Below are 16,329 nucleotides of genomic sequence, written 5' to 3'. Positions count from 1 at the left end.
CCATTCTGATCAGGGGAAAGCATTTCACAACCAAGAAGGTTACAGAGCAGGATATAGGCAGAGTGCTGGTCAAGGACGGCTCGTGGTCTAGTGAGCCTGTAAGGCTCATCAGCATGTATGCCCCTGTAGAAGAATAAACAGCTTAAGATGTTGTAGGGTCTTAAAATGCAGCTCAGAACCTCCAGGAGCATCCTGGTGGGTGGTGATTTCAATTGCATAGTAGAGGCGGATGGACGCACTGGGTCGGACACATTGGGGATGGACGTGACGTCTAGACTGCTGGTGTAAATGGTGGGCAAGAAATCCCTGCGGGAGGTTATCTAGTGCATGGGGCCGCATACCACAAATGTTTCCAGAAGTAAGTCAGACGGTTCCATTCATTCATGTAGCGACTTCCTATTTACCTCTCTAAAAGTGAAACATGGGCAAAGCTCCATGGTTGCCGTCCACTTCTCTGACCACAGAGCAGTCAGTTTTGTGGGGGGAACTTACAGGAAGTTCCCCACTGTCCCCGTTTCTGGAAGCTGAACTGTTCCCTGCTCGAGAAAGAGGAGTTAGGGGTGAAACTTAAAGTCACATATGTTGAGTGGAGAGACATGAGGGTCCTCTTTCACTCGACTGGCAGGAATGGGTGAAGGTCAGGTTCCGGAGATTCTTTCAGGATGCAAGCAGAGCTGCTGCATGGAAAAGGAAGAGTGCATTCAGGAGGATGCAAAGAATACTGCATCAACTGTTCAAATTTGAGCTCAGGGGATGGGACGTGGACTATGACCTGGAGGAAATCGGAAAAGAGCTTGCAGAGCACTACAGGGGAAATCCATGTAAATCATCTTACCCCACAGAATGGAGAACCTCGAAAAGGACGAGAAACGGAAATCAATCTTCTTTTAAGAAAATTCACACAGCCCACACCCCGCTGGTAGAGCTCTGGAACTCAGATGGAAACCTTCAAAGTGGGAAAGTCATGACCGACTTTTATGCTGAACTCTACTCATCGAAATAGTAAGAGAGAACCCAGGTGGACAGTTTCCTAGACCGCATCTCAAAGCACCAAGTCTGTCCTTAGTCACAGTAAGCAGTTTGTAATGTAGAGAACTTTTAAACTTTGTTACTGTGTAACAACATTGCTAAATTGTCATCTGAAGTGTAATTAGAAGTCTACTTCAGTTTTGAGAGAAACTCTCATTGCAAATGTGTATTTCTGATAATTTCAGTGGACAGTCTCTTTAAATTTACGACCTTCATCCCTTTACAGTAATCACATTCCTTGCATGACTGCTGATAATTTCATTGGTGTTATTTCCTGGATGGCAAGATCCTGGAAATACGGTTTCAGTCTACAGAAAATCAGTAATATTCTTGATATGACCAAGTAATTTTTATTTGCCTGTAAACTGGTATGTCCTTCAGACAGGACATTCACCTGTACTTTTGGTGGTTGTTGACAGAGTGCTGGCACATGTTTTTGGAATACAGTGTACAGGAATCCTTGTGTTTTTCAGCTAGGAAAAATGATATACAATTTTTAAAATGGGTTATAATTTTACACATGCACCTCTCTCTAACCCTTTGTTTATGTGGGAGTGTTGAGGTAGAGCACTTGTGATGAAAGGATGACAACACCTATTCTCCCTTTATCTCTTTGTCTCGGAGCAATACACAAAGACCAACTGCCAGCTACTCCTAGTCATGTGACCCAGAATTCAGGCTACAGGCCCCAAAAGGTTAGGACAAGAAAATGAAAACTTTCTAAAAGTGGTATTTTCAGGATTGCGACTTAAAATTCAACTTTTCCATTAAAGAGGGTTTTAAAATTACCATTCTTTAGAGACCAAACTCGACCTTCCTACCTGCTTCCAATTGAAAGTTATAACTTATTAAATGTAACAAGGTAAACCAATGTTATCCTATAGAAGAGGTAGACCTTGCAAAAATGAAAAATTAATTGAAGGGTTTTTCACTACCGCAACATGTAAAACTTAAATGTGCATGTCCTGCTTTTTAAATACATGGTGCCCTGCCCTAATGGCTGCATATGGCCTACCCCCGGGGTGACTTACATGTATTAACAAGCATTGGCATAGCCAATAGGTCTCGCCTTTGGGACCTTATAAGTGTGTTTAGCCATGCAACAGTTGATGTTGTTGCACCAAGGATATTGTGCTAGATAACTAAACACTTATAAGGTCCCAAAGGCGAGACCTACTGGCTATGCCAATGCTTGTTTAAAATTATGGTCTTCCCAACCCTTTAGAAATTGACTTAAGAGGTAAGATGGGAGGGAGGGAGGGAGAGACAATCCCACCTAACATTTTTTGAAGGGCAAACCCCCTTTTAGCCCACTGTTCTTGCTCTGGCAAGCACTTGGGTGCAGCCTTGCCGGCCAATGAAGAGGTCCCAGAAGCCCCCCTGAGAAGAGAGCAGCAGATGCAAGCCTGTCCGCCAAGCAGGCGCTCCTGCACCAGCCACAGTCCGAGCACGGAGACCCCACAGTGGCATTCCCCGAGGACCTCAGGAGGGCTGGGGAGGTGCAGCTGTTCTTCTCGAATCAAGTACCAGGCACCTTGCACTGCAGGAAACTCTTGCTGCCTCACCTCGAAGGCTACCATATGCCCCCTAAACTTCACGGTCTGTTCAGGGTCTGCCTGGGAGACAAGCGATAGACACCATGTGGCCCGGTCAAACCGACCTCCCCTAGAGCGCACCACGCACAAACATGGCAGGGGCCACCATGGCTGAATCCTCCGCTTCACTGTAAACGACACAGCTGCATCCCAGGGCTCGAGCCATGTACAGATGTTCATGGGTCCATCATTAGGTTTGTGTTATGCAAGAACCCACACACACTGAACACCATGCCATGATCTTGCCACAGCATCTGTAAAAGTGCTAAGAGGAGGACATTGCAAAAGGCCTGTTCGTCAGACAAGAGACAGACTGACTATAAAGAAGACTTTTTTTTTTTTAATCCCTTTGCCTGCTTTAAATGGGAGTGTCCCAGGCAGTGATACAAATTATAAATCGTATACAATGGCGTAACGGAGCACCATTCAGTGTCCCTGAAGCGAAGAGACACAAACAATGTGCAATAGTAAGTAACGTTGACGTGTGAATTTCACCTGCTGGCCACGACAGCCCGAGCATGCAGTTACACTGCACTGGATTTATTTTGTGAATACAGCACACCACGTAAAAGGAGTTTCTGTAAGTGCGGCATTAGGAATTTCCTGGATTTCGACTTGAAGATTGAAAGTAGGTGCTTTCTCGAGGAAGAGTGGATATTTTACGTAAATCTACAGGCGTCCTGTCCTGTTGGTTTCAGAACACAAACTGTCCCTGCCAAGCAGCGTCACCAGAAGGCCAGAATTCCCGGAAGGTGACGCAGATAACAAGCAATGTTCTCACGCCTGGGGCTTCCTCACGGCCGAGAGCACACGAGGGTGTGCTGGCTTTACATGTCTCACTCACAAAGCCATTAAGAGACACAAATGCAGAAAAGATGCAAAGGCCACCCAAATATTGCAATACAGTGATAGACGACCTCCAGCTTTATCCACACCAAGTATTATCGATTTTTTATATCTACCACATCTCTTACCACAATAGGTCTAGAGGATTAACAATGATTTTTTTTTTAATTGACATGTTTTTATTAGGGTTTTGCATACATTTCATCACATTGACCATTCCGAGGTATAAACGTTAATCATTTCACGACAACATCATGGACCTGTGCGGAACTATAGGAAGTGGGTACTGTAGACCATTAGCAGCTGAAATCTTCTGTGGGGGCCCGACAGACTCGCCTCCCCTAGGTCCGTCCTGTCTGGTCCCTGTGTATATCATCACGTTAGTGCCCATACCTTCCGTCACTATCGGAGTCAGTTCTGCCTCCTCAACTTGGTCGATGCGGCGTACCCTTCTTTCCCAGTGTCACAGGCATGTCTTGTAACTAGGACTACGGCGTGTAACCCGCCAACTGGGGTGACTGCCGCCTACGGGGCAGCTGGGGAAGGGCCCTAGGGAGGGGGCGGGCCCCGAAACTGGGAAAAATAGGGGGGGGGAAAGGCGGCCGGGAGCGAAGCATGGGGGGGGGTGGATGGATGCAGGAATGGCGAAGGAGAAGTTCCTGTGGTAGAGTATGTGTGGACTGATGGTGGGTACATGTGGTGCGCCCTGGGGCTCGCCAGGGGGAGGGGGGGGGGGGCGGTGGGCCGATTGTTCATCATGAAGCCGGGGACTGGGTTTGTGTTCGCCCTCGTATCCAGGAGTGTTACCTGCCTAATGAGCTGTTCGCGTCCTCCGCTGGTCCGGGGCGGTCAGGGGGGGCCGGCGAGGCGTGGGGGGCGGACTGTGTCGCGTCCGGAGCCTCTCCCGTCGCGTAAGATTAACAATGATTTTATTGGGATGTGTCTATGGATACCCCAGGGGCACTCACTCCACTTTCTTGATCAATCCCTCAAGCTTGGTCTTCGGTACATAGGAGTTGACCAGTCGCTTCTTTAAATACCATGCAGGGGAGATAACTTTTTTAATGTACTTTTTCACATTAGTCGGCCTTGGAAAACAGTGGCCGGCCACGCCCACTTAAAAGGAGATTGATGTCAATAAAGGCGGGCCAGAGGCTAAAGGCGGAAGTGCGGGACAAAAGAAGGAAAACAAGCGGGCCCCAGCGAGCCTCGCATACAAGAAGGGGAGTGGCCACGTTAAGAGAGAGGGGGAGCAGGAGGTGAGCCCGCGAGTGGTGCGCGCGCGCGCTTGGGAGAGCAGTCAGCTCATTTTCAAGCACTGCACTCGTGCTTGTGGCGCGCCCCTGCTCGCTCCTGCAAGGTGGATACCGCCACAAGCACGAGTGTGTGCTTGAAAATGAGCAGAGCGACGGCTAAAGGTTCTCCTCTGCAGGGCATGCGCGCTACGTAGGCGAGACCTAAAAAAGGAAGGTTGAGGCCTCCAAAAGATTTGTTTTTTGCCAGGCCGAAAGGGCAGTTTAAAAGCTGCGCAAACAGGTTGCAATGGCAGGCATGGAACATGTTTGAAAGGCTGCTTAGGCAGGAGGCACAGTGGGTGCTGCAGGCCCACTAGCATTTGATTTACAGGCCCTGGGTACAGGCAGTAACACTTTACTAGGGATTCACAAGTGGATTGGGTTTGTGGATTAGGTGTTGGCCAATGTTGTCATGTTTTGTGGAGAGAGCACTGATTAGTGGCGGTAAAGTGCGTAGAGTCTTACAGCCAGCAACAAAGTCAGCAAAAATATGAGGATAGAAGTGCAGAAGTCGGGGAAACCACGCAAAAGATGCCAAGTCCAACAAAATGGATGTAAGAAAATGTTCCCCGTGTCAAAAGCATTAGCCTATTTACCTATATAAATAAAAAGAAATCTGTGATCTGCATCTGCAAGTATAGATTATTTTCATTTTGCTATTTAAAAAAATATATATTTTCCGTTGTTCCCATTCCTCTTCCCTCTCATCCCAAACAGGACAACTACGAACTCCCAAATATCCTTCTCAAACTCTCACCCCTTCTTTTTAGCCTTGCCACCCAACTAACAAGCACACATGACCACCACTCACAAAAAAGTACTACTACCCCTTTGCAGATCCATTAATATCATTCAGTCCCTATTCCAAACTCTACTAAACACACATTAAATCACAAACCTAGCACAACTACTGCACAAGAAAAGAAAATCTTAACCTGCAAACTACTAATCTTGGGTTCCAGAGTAGCATGCTACTTCCTGAAAAAGCACTTTAATGCCTCGTCAGGGGTCATAAGCGCTATAAAAATACATTAACAATTTACATGAACGACATCTCAGTCTTCTGTGAGGAGAGGCATCAGGTTAAGGAACTGGGAAGGACTTACATCGAGTTTGGAAAGGAGCTGGGAGTGAACATAAACAGTGTCAAGTGGAATACCCTACTCTTTGGCCACTGGACCCTCACTAGAGACCCACTGCCATGCCCCATCCAGCAGGATTTCATGAAGATCCTTACAGTGTGGTTCGGAGGAGATGGTGCAGTGAAGAAATCATGGGACAAGCAACTGACGAAGACGAAACAGAAGCGGGGACTCTGGAGCCTCCGGAAGCAGATGATCAAAGGGAAGTCTTTGGTCCTGCAGAACGAGACCTTGCCAGTGCTCCAGTGCGTTGGTCAAGTGTGGCCAGTGTAGCCTCGAACTGCAAAGGCCATGACAAGAATAATCTTTTATTTCATCTGGAATTCCAAGATGGACAGAGTGAAGAGGGAGGTGATGTTCAAAACCCACGAAGAGGAAGGCAAAAGAGCGCCAAAAGCCACCATCCTGTGGGGAATATTAGTGTGCCACTGCGTGAGGAGCACCCTCAGGACCAAAGATGAAAGCCACACCAGTTTTCTGATGGCACGCTTTTTCCTGCGACCAACGCTGATGTGCCTCGGATGGACAGAGTGGATGAGCACCATGCCCTACAACTGGGCTACCCCATAGTTCTACACTGAAGTAAAAACATTTGTCAGAGAGTTTGGTCTGGAGGCTACCTCCCGAAACCAATGTACTCCGAAGATCGCCCAGAACCAGATCAGTGCGAGGGACATAAATGAACAGATCGGCGCCCTTCCCTCTGCCACAGCAGACCTCATGTGGGAGAACATCGCCCCCGAGCACCGACCAACCACCACAAGGACATTGCATAGATGGCAATCCAAGGAGGTCTGCCAGTGAGAGCCTTCGTTCACATATGAGGGCTCAACCAATCCAAGTCCTGTCCGAAAGGATGCACCGCAGAAGAGATGTGCTACCATCTTTTCTGGGAATGCGCCTACACCCAAGACCTGCTGAGGGCCCTAAGCACGGAGACTGGGGCCCTGACACCTGCGACATCCATTACTGCATTGGTAATGTATGGTTTGTTTCCAGTTTGTTTCCTTTGAGATCACCAGGACCACTGGAGGCTCCTGTGCTGTTTTAAAGATTTTTGTCTATGTTCCAGAAACTGTTTGGTAGTAAGGAAGAATGAGACATCGACCATGGCCTGCCAGAAGATGATTCAGTCTCCTGCATGACTACACTGTGATCAATGGTTCAGATGACCACAGCATCAACGAACCTAGAGGACCCAAAGGAGTCTTACTGCAGTGCTGGGGGAAAGCCCTTGAGGGACTACTAACACGTTTCCTCTTCCCTTCAGAACTGAACAGTGATAGGGGAAGGGAGAGGAGGGGAGCAGGGTAGATAGTTGAAAACAGGTGGAATAAATGTAATGTAATGTAAAGTTTTTCCTTGACAGGTAAAAGGTCAAAGAGATAGCTTGGACGTATGTTGTCAGGTGTGTTAGCTACAACTTCGAAGTAAGGGGTTTTCGTGAAAGGCGACTTTTGCATGCATCTGAACAGGACATTAATTCCTGACAAGAGGAAAAACTGTAAAAAATGATCTGAGTCTGGAATGAGGCCGAGACCAGGACCCCATGTCAAGTACTTAATGATGGACTGCCAAGGTTTATCTATTCTGATCTAGAGTTACGTGCCCAATGTCCACCTGGTAAGTGTTCCTGTACGCCCCATGAGCTTTTGCTTATAAGTCCAGTATTCTGTCACACATTCAATTTCTACTCCGAACCACCTGGTGCTGAATTTAATAAAGCAGATTTACAACACATCCATGAACTACTACTTGATAAATATGTGTTCTTTACCTAAACACAATTAGAAAATATTTGACTATTACTGCCTAGAACTCTGAAGTGGTTTTTCTTACCAAAACCTGGCTTTCATATTCTTCCATGCCAGCCATTACTCGCGATTATCACTCATAGTTTACCTATACTGTTTTGAACAATGTCACACTGCTTTATACAGAATGCAGGATTTTCTCACTAAAAATCACACCTTCCTGATCAGTCTGGAAAGCCCTCATTTACTTAAATGCCCCAAGCCCTGGGAAACCCAGGGCAGTAAAGATAGAGAAAACAACCTTTCCCCCCCATAAACTAAACTTAGATAACTTCACTATCTTAGGTGATTTTAGCATTCACATAGACAAAGCAAAAGATTCCCTAACAGTGACTCTTATTGAAGGTGAACATGCCTTGAATCTGAAACAAATGGTTGAGGCCCTACTCGCAAGCCTGGACATACGTTAGATCTGACAAATGACTCACAACCCCTTGTTACGAAAGATCATGCAGCTGTCCCTTTTAGCTTTATTTACAAAATATCTGCCATAAATAGAACCACGATCTAAAAGCCTGATCCAAAATATGCAAAGAGAACTTGAGCACAACTCTGGCTTCAGACACTCCTATTTCCTCACAAGCTAAGGATGAAGATGCATTAGCCATCAATAAATTGATGAATTAGGCTCTCAAGTTTATCACCCTGCTAAAACTAAAGAGCTCCACCCTTCTCCTCCTGGTACTTTGACTCTCTAAGGAAAGTCAAAAGACACTGTAGAGCCACATAAATGGAGGACGAACTATGGCACAGACTCCAAACAAATCTATAAAGTCGCTATCAAAAATGAACTTGTCAAAATAATCTGTGTTGCTTACTATACTGCCAGATTACCCACATCCAATAATTCTCAGCAAGAATTTTTTTCAGGAGCTATGTGATAAATTAGCAATGTTTATTCAGACTAAAATTTCTAATACCTACAATAATTTTACTATATAGACCACACCACAAGATTATCTTCCTCTCTCTCTCCACTAGCCGCCTTTACCCCAGAAATATCACTTCGCCAAGTTTGTCCTATTACCCAACAGCAGTAGTAAGTAAATAGTAAATCTGGCACCCCTGCTCACCCATGTCTCCCTTCCATTTTAAAACTAGGTACTGGTTATAATTAGCCTTTTTTATGTCAGTTGCTTAACTCAGCCTTGAGCCCAGCAGTGTAAAAGCAAGCACATGTAAGACCTTTGCTAAAAATGCCAGGAGCATCCAACAATGGTTAATTTTAGACCCATCTTGCTTCTCCCCCTGGAGAAAAATCATTAGATCATCAATTATGGACTGCCCTGGATTGAATCACATTCTGGACGACTCCCAATTGGGGTTTTAACCAATGTTTAGTACAGAATCTGCCATTTTAGAAGTAACCTGGGACTTTCAATCACTACTGGATAACGGTGCACTGTGGCATTAGTATTAGTAGACCCCCTCTGCCGCTTTTGATATTGTTTGTCATTCTCAAACACCTATCCAATCTGGGTATAGGTGGCTTAGTTTGCAAGAGGAAACGTACTTTCTATTAAACTGTTCTCAGACAGGCTGCCGGTCTCCCTATCTAAGACAGAAAACAGTAAAGACTGAATTGTAGACCAGCCAGCAGCCGCCGAATGGGACAGCCTAACCATCTGACCCTGGTGATCTGCTGGCAAAAATTGAAGACCCTGCTGTTGTGGACTTTGAGTGCATTCAACATAATAATGGTACAGGAAACTTGGGCCCTAGTTAGCGCTCCACTCATAGGTTTTGTAAAACATAGCAAACTGGCTCAGAAAAGAAGCCCCTTTGGAAGTGCAAAGGACAGCCTGTCAGTCTATGTCAGTGGTTCCCAAATTTTTTGACCCATGGCTCCCTTGACCTAATTGGCAGTTGGCCGTGGCTCCCCACCATTTTTTTTTACCGGCGCACCGGGGTGCCGCGGCGCACAGTTTGGGAACCACTGGTCTACATGAAGAATCAAGCCTAGACGTGATGAAGGATTCAGAGAGTAGCCATCACCCTCATAAAACTTTATTTGCAATCACAAAGATCTTATAAAGTACATCTCAATTGCTAGAGAAAGGCTCATGAGCTCTGTGGCGTTACAAGAAGTTTACATGGGGTGGGCTCTGATGAACCCAAGATGGCTCACCAGATCCCATCTACCCAGTGTTTTAAGTGTGCTGGGTCCTGCCGGTGCAGTTCTAAAAGGCAGGTGTCAGGACAATAGGTAAGTTTTACAGACACATCAGAGGAGGTCGCACAGTAGTATATAAGTAAGCCCAGCCATATCCAAACATATTCAACCATTTGCAAACCTATCCATCATGTATCCTTCCATCTATCATTTCACTCATCCATCCCTTCATCCATCCTTTCACTCATCCATCCATTATCCATCCATCCACCCTTTCACCCTATCCATCTGTGCACTCATCCATCCACTCTTCTACCCACCCATCCATTCACTCATCCATCCAGCCATTTACCCTTTCACCCATCCAGCCATCCTTTCACTTACTCATCCATACACCCAGTCACTCATCCTTCCACCCATCCACCCTTTCAGTCATCCATCCATCCTCCCTTTCTCTCTCTCCATCGACCCTTTCACTTAGCCATCCTTCCATCCATCCACCCACCCATCCATCCACTCATCCACTCATTAATCCATCCATTGACCCTATCACTCATCCATCTTTTCTCTCATCCATTTATCCTTTCACTCCTTCACTCATCTATTCATCCTTTTGTCCACCTACCGTCCCTTTCACTCACTCACCCATCCATCCATCCTTACATCCACCCTTTCACTCATCCATCCATTCACCCTTGCACTTATCAATGCATCAATCCATCCATAATTTCACTCATCCATCCTCCCACTTACTCACTCATCATCCACCTTTTCACTCATCCATCCTTTCACTCATCCATCCACCCTTTTACCCATCCAGCAACCCTTCGACCCATACATCCAGCTGTTTACCTTTTCTCTCATCCATCCTTCCACTCACTCAATCCATCCACCCTCTCTCATTATCCATCTATTCAATCTTTCATTCATCCATTCACCCTTTCACTAATTCATCCAGCCATCCACCCATCCCTTCACTTACTCACTCGCTCACCTTTTCATATTAACTTTGAGCTTAGCCTTTTTGAGAAGAGACCCATCAAGAACTTCACCCTCGATGCAGGAGCCATTCCAGGACTGGGACAGGAAACCACCCAGGGCGGAGACAGGATCCACCATGGGGGGGGGGGGGCAGGTGCCATCACATGAGGGGGAACAGGATCCACCAGGATACGCATTGAGGGTTGTTTGCATCTGAATAGATGCCCCTGCGCCTGAAGCTGCAGCCCCTCCCTCTCAGTCACCTTCAAACGCGCCTGAAGCTGCAGCCCCTCCCTCTCAGTCACCTTCAAACACCTCTTAACAGCTCATGAAGGGCTGAAGGTGTGAGGGTTGACATCCCGCTGTGCCTCTCCAATGCTGCTGGGTATCTGAGCTTTGGTACTGAATCGGAGTCTGTTACAACGAGTGTTGCGCTGCGGCTGCAATCTCCCACATCCTGCGCGGCGGCGCGGCGCCCCTGGCTTCTCATCACGGCGCACCGGGGTGCCGCGGCGCACACTTTGGGAACCACTGGTCTATGTCAACTCCAATCTGTCTGCAAAGATCACAAAGTTCAACACAGATGAACCATGGCTCCTGGCCCTGCAAATGGACAGTGTGGACAAGCATCTACACAAACCCCTGGTACTCGTGAATATGTATATTAATCTTATAAGGAAATTTGCAACTACACACAAGTTTGTCACACACCTACGTCAGTTGAAAAACACGTGCTGTCCATCATATTGGCTAGTCTCAGGAGATTTCAACCTTAATTTGTTCCATGATCCAAGCAAGGAGCACGTAGAGACAATTGGGCCCCTCCCAGACCAGAATATACAGCATTACAAACAACAAGACAAGATTGGAGAAAAACTAGCCAGAGCATGCGAGTTAGCTAGCCTTACTGCCCTGAATGGCTGCAAGCCAGGTGATAACTTCGGCAACATGGACTAGGTTATCTGGCTAGTCGGTCTCCTACTTAGACTATACGCTGGTGAACCTTTCATTATACAATCAGGTGAGGGACTTTAGAATACCTCAACACCAGGAGAGTGTCCATCATCTGCAGGTAATCCTAGTTGGAGCCACTTTGTGCAACACGAGGCTGGAACAGCTCTGTCGGGAGACGTTGGTATGATAATCTGAAAAGTGGAGCTCTAGTTTGGTTAAGGACCAGGCAGAGGAAGTGGTGGTCTCTCTTGAATCCATGGCCCTACAGTATTCCTACATGATATCAGTCTGTGAAACCTTTATACAAAATCTGACAAATAGACATCCTGTCAGATGAGTGAACAATGGAGAGCAGCTTGGGCACCGTAAGATCAAAGTACTGCCGAGGTCTGTCCGACTGAGAAGAGCCAAAGTAGGCAAAATGCTCAGGCAATTACGGCGATCCCCTGAAGTCGAAGATGTACTATAGGCTTTGCCTAAGGAGAGGAGACTAATGAAAAAGGAGGTATGGGCCTTCAAAAGATCCAAGCAATAATCTCTGTGGGCCCAACTGCTGTATGCCTCAAAGTCAAACAATACGAAGAAATTTTGGAAACTGATTATTAACATCGAAAAAGGCCGAAGGGCACCCCACAATGCAAATATAAGTGAGGACAGTTAGTTTGAGCACCTGAGGTCTCACTTCAAAGGAAGCATCTATGATGTACCTGGCTTAGAGTGGGCCAGGGGGAAAACCGGACTACCAACTCTTCGGTCCAACTAGTATATACATCCGCAGAGATAGCTACGATCATCAAAAATCCTGGTCTGACTGCGTTCCCGTTCCAAATGGAATCCCAAAAGTATCTTTTAAGCATTCCACGTGGCGATGGGCCAGCTTCCTGGCCATGATGTTTAACACCATCCTGGTGGAAAAAGTTATCCCCGGAAGCTGGAAAGGCTCAATCCTCAATCCATCATCAAGGGAGGTGTTGCATCATCACCAAGTAACTACCGTTTAGTTGCGCTACCGGATGTAGGCCTTAAGTTATTTTCGACTATTACTTCAAGACCTAGAAGCATGGGCATCAGACACAAGGAGACTCCCACTAAACCAGACCGGGTCCACGACTTTATGCTGAAAGGTGCATACTGCAACAATTAACAATGTGATGGAAGGAATGTCTGAATTAATGTCAGCTACTGGCAAACAATCTCTGAGCCAAATTCCAGCTCATCTTTTTTCACGCACAATCACACTTTCCACAGAGACCTGACATATGCAAATCAGACTTGATCCTGCTTGAATAGGAACAGTTCAGCTGAAACTGCCTGACCATGTCCCCTTCTGACAGGAAAACAAGTAACCCCAGACCGGTTTCGACCTCCTTGAGTCTAGTCTTAGTCAGTGAGGTCTAGTTTGAGTCATTGGCACAGTGAGGACAGGCCCAAAGTCCAGAGAGACCAGTCTCATTTAAGCATTTGCTGCAACAAACAACACTTTTCAAGCATGGCATGGTGGGTGAAATATAACTGACTGGATGCTGGCCGAGCGATTGCCAGTGGCTGAGCTGAACTCAACCTTTCCATCCATCACCTTGTGAATTGTTATGCTGCAAACGAATGATCTCGGACTACAAATTTCAAGCACCTGCAATGCTGTTCCTTAATCGTTATATCGATGTAAGTATCCTGGAGTTGTGCAGATGCCAATACCGATACTACTTAGGGTCTGATTATGAGTGGAGTGGTGCGTTATTACCCATGGAGATACTGTCATACCTGATTAAAAGTTGCACTGAGTGCAAATCTGTAAATTCCCACATACACATCACTCCTGCTGAAAGCAGAAGGGATCTTTGCATGGATACACATTCAGAATCAGGAAAACATGCAAGAGCGGACTTGGTAAATCCAAGCACTGTATGTTACCTTTAATCTAGATGGAAAAATTCAGAATAAAGTGGTACACGGGCAGCAATACCAACTGAAATCAGCTAATGAGGTTGACTGAAAACTCCTATAAAAGAAGCCTTACTATGCACACTAAATAGCAGTTTGTGTATTAGGCTCCAACTAAAATCACAATGCTTAATAAAGTGGAAAAAACCCGCACTCCTCAAAAGCTGGGCAGATCTCTGCATAGAAACAGCACATTTGACACAAATACAACTTGAGGTTACCCATAACGCAGGCCATTTCTTGAGTAGAGCGTTTTTTGGGGTGGATAAACACAAAGTGGTGTCACTGTCTCATCTCTCACCAACTACTTCATCTAATTGTTTCTCTAATACCCAAACTGCATCTATGCAATTCCTATCAATGTGTAGTCACTATCTAAAGAGTTGATGTGATTTCAAAAAAACTCTTCTCTGGTCATAAATAAATAGAAATAATTCTGTAAATAAAACACAAACTGGGATTTTTTCCAGCCACCATTATATACACAAAAGAAAGAAGGGTCCTTCTTGCGAGATTAGAGCATGTTACCTACACTATCCGCAGACTTGCATTTGATATGCTGTGAGAAGGCACGTTAGCAGAGATTTAAAAAACATATTCAGCTCTGGTTTGAAGCCTGTAATTCCTGTCCAAGGAAATAACAACCTTTCTGTCACACTGAAACCTAACTGTGACACCTCTAACCTATGACCCCCTGAGACCACCTACAACACAGCTAATGCCTAGGCAACGAAAAGCTGCTCGAGCAGGGCCATCAACAAACAATAACCATTATGCAAACTGAATGATCAATCACCAAGGACCAGAAAGGCCAAATTTCCCTCTGCTCCCCATCTTTTCAGTTCTAGAATACCAATTTTCACCTTCATTTTTTTTTTTTAAACAAGTTTTTATTGACATTTGTAGTTTAGAAAAACATGGTACATTAGGATACATTTGGTTTGCTTGCATTCTTTGCATTGTATAGCATTATACATTGTTTATCATACAATAGATGGACATGTATACTGCCATTATTAAGGTCACCAAATTTCACCTTCATGAGTGGCTCTCAGCCCCTTGTGCTTCTACATCGTGCAGGATATTTATTTATTTTTAAAGTACAACCACGCCAGTCATGGTTGTCAAAGCATTTGTTACTTTGTGGTGCTTTCCATCAGATGAAACTTCTCTTTGGGATAAATTCAGGGACACCCTCAGCCACAGGTGTCAATGCAGGATTCTGCATCTGTGGTTTCTTCCCTGTGTTGGTGGTGGTGGTTGGCCTCATTTGAGCTCCTAACAGTCTCTGCTACATCAGACTAGTGTCTTCTTCATGGAACAATACATTCCAGTGTCCCTCCTGTGCAGTCAGTCACATTTCTCCTACAGAGTAGGATGCAGGAAGCCCCTTGTGGCAAGTTCAGTAAGTAGGCTCACCTGGCAAGAGGTGTTGGTGGTGGTACCCCAACTGTGGCACTCAAAGTAAACTCCTGGTCACCACTGGTGTGGTACACCTAACTTCTGGTCACTGACTGAAAGTTTCTACCTCGCCTTTATACCCAAGTTGCAGATTGTCCCCAGCAGCTCAGTTTTATCACCAGTTCTTGGTTATTCTGCATTTTTGTGAATTCAGAGGCTGCTCTAGCCATAGTCTTTGTGACAAGTGTGTGCATGAAGGCAGGGGAGGGCCTGGGAGTTTACTCTCAGGAGCATCCCCCCAAAAAAGCACAAAGGCAAGGGAGGGTTCCAATATCGGTTCACTACCAGTTAATATTTGGATGGTATTCTTCCCCAGGGAAAAAATGCTTCAGGAAGGGGCAGGTTGAACTCCTTAGCTTCAAGGCAACCATCTTTCTATTTTCTACATTTCAGAAACACTCCACTGTCTGATCTACTAAAAGAGATTCATGGAATGTTTTGGGGGGGAAGCTCTCGAATATAATTTTTTGTCTGGGCTCTCCCTCCAAGCCTCCATCTTACGTACCATACAGATTACACATGATACACAACGGAATTCACTGTCAATGTAGTCACATCCACTGTCTCGCTCTCCACAATCATTATAAACAAACACACATGGCACACATACATCTATATGCCTGTAGTACATGCACATGCAACACCCATTCCTCTTATGGACGGATGAAGGGTCTGGATTCTGGGAGTCGCAGAGCAATTTCAAAAGTGGGAAAGGCCAATAGGCTTCTCTCCCAACACAGGCAACAGGAGAAAGGCCTGTCCTGCACTATAATCATTTCAGCTACTAGAGAACAAGCAGGCCCCTCATGCATTGCTTCCCTCCACATCCGTAGCTCCAGACCAACCCCTATCAAGGGAAGAGTTTTAACAAACATTATCATAATCAAGTCTTGTTCAGCATCCATTTCATCAGCTATTGTTTAAATTGGAATGGGATGAAACACCTTCTGATCCTTCCGCAGAAACCAAAATATCTAACATGTGGGTGTCTGCATCAATACAAGAGCTGCAATCAGTAGGCATGGTTCAGAGATAACTCATCCTTCAACTATCTGGCCCACTTAAAAATGTGGCTCTGTGCCATCACACCAAACACAGAAGACTTTGTGTCCACAAATTGCATCATCCTGACTAATGACATGTATAATGGTGACGTAT

At 45.7% G+C, this 16,329-nt stretch overlaps 1 protein-coding gene across 2 annotated transcripts in view; it reads right to left on the bottom strand.

Annotated features, from left to right (window-relative positions):
• Nucleotides 1-16,329, bottom strand: part of NDFIP2 (Nedd4 family interacting protein 2) — a 221,254-nt gene that overhangs the window by 169,506 nt on the left and 35,419 nt on the right. The window lies entirely within an intron of this gene.

The sequence above is a fragment of the Triturus cristatus genome, chromosome 8 (genome assembly GCF_964204655.1).
Source record: "Triturus cristatus chromosome 8, aTriCri1.1, whole genome shotgun sequence".
In the NCBI taxonomy this organism is placed as follows: Eukaryota; Metazoa; Chordata; class Amphibia; order Caudata; family Salamandridae; genus Triturus; species Triturus cristatus.
The sequence above is the reverse complement of the archived record's forward strand: the minus strand, read 5'-3'. Positions and strand labels throughout refer to the sequence as shown.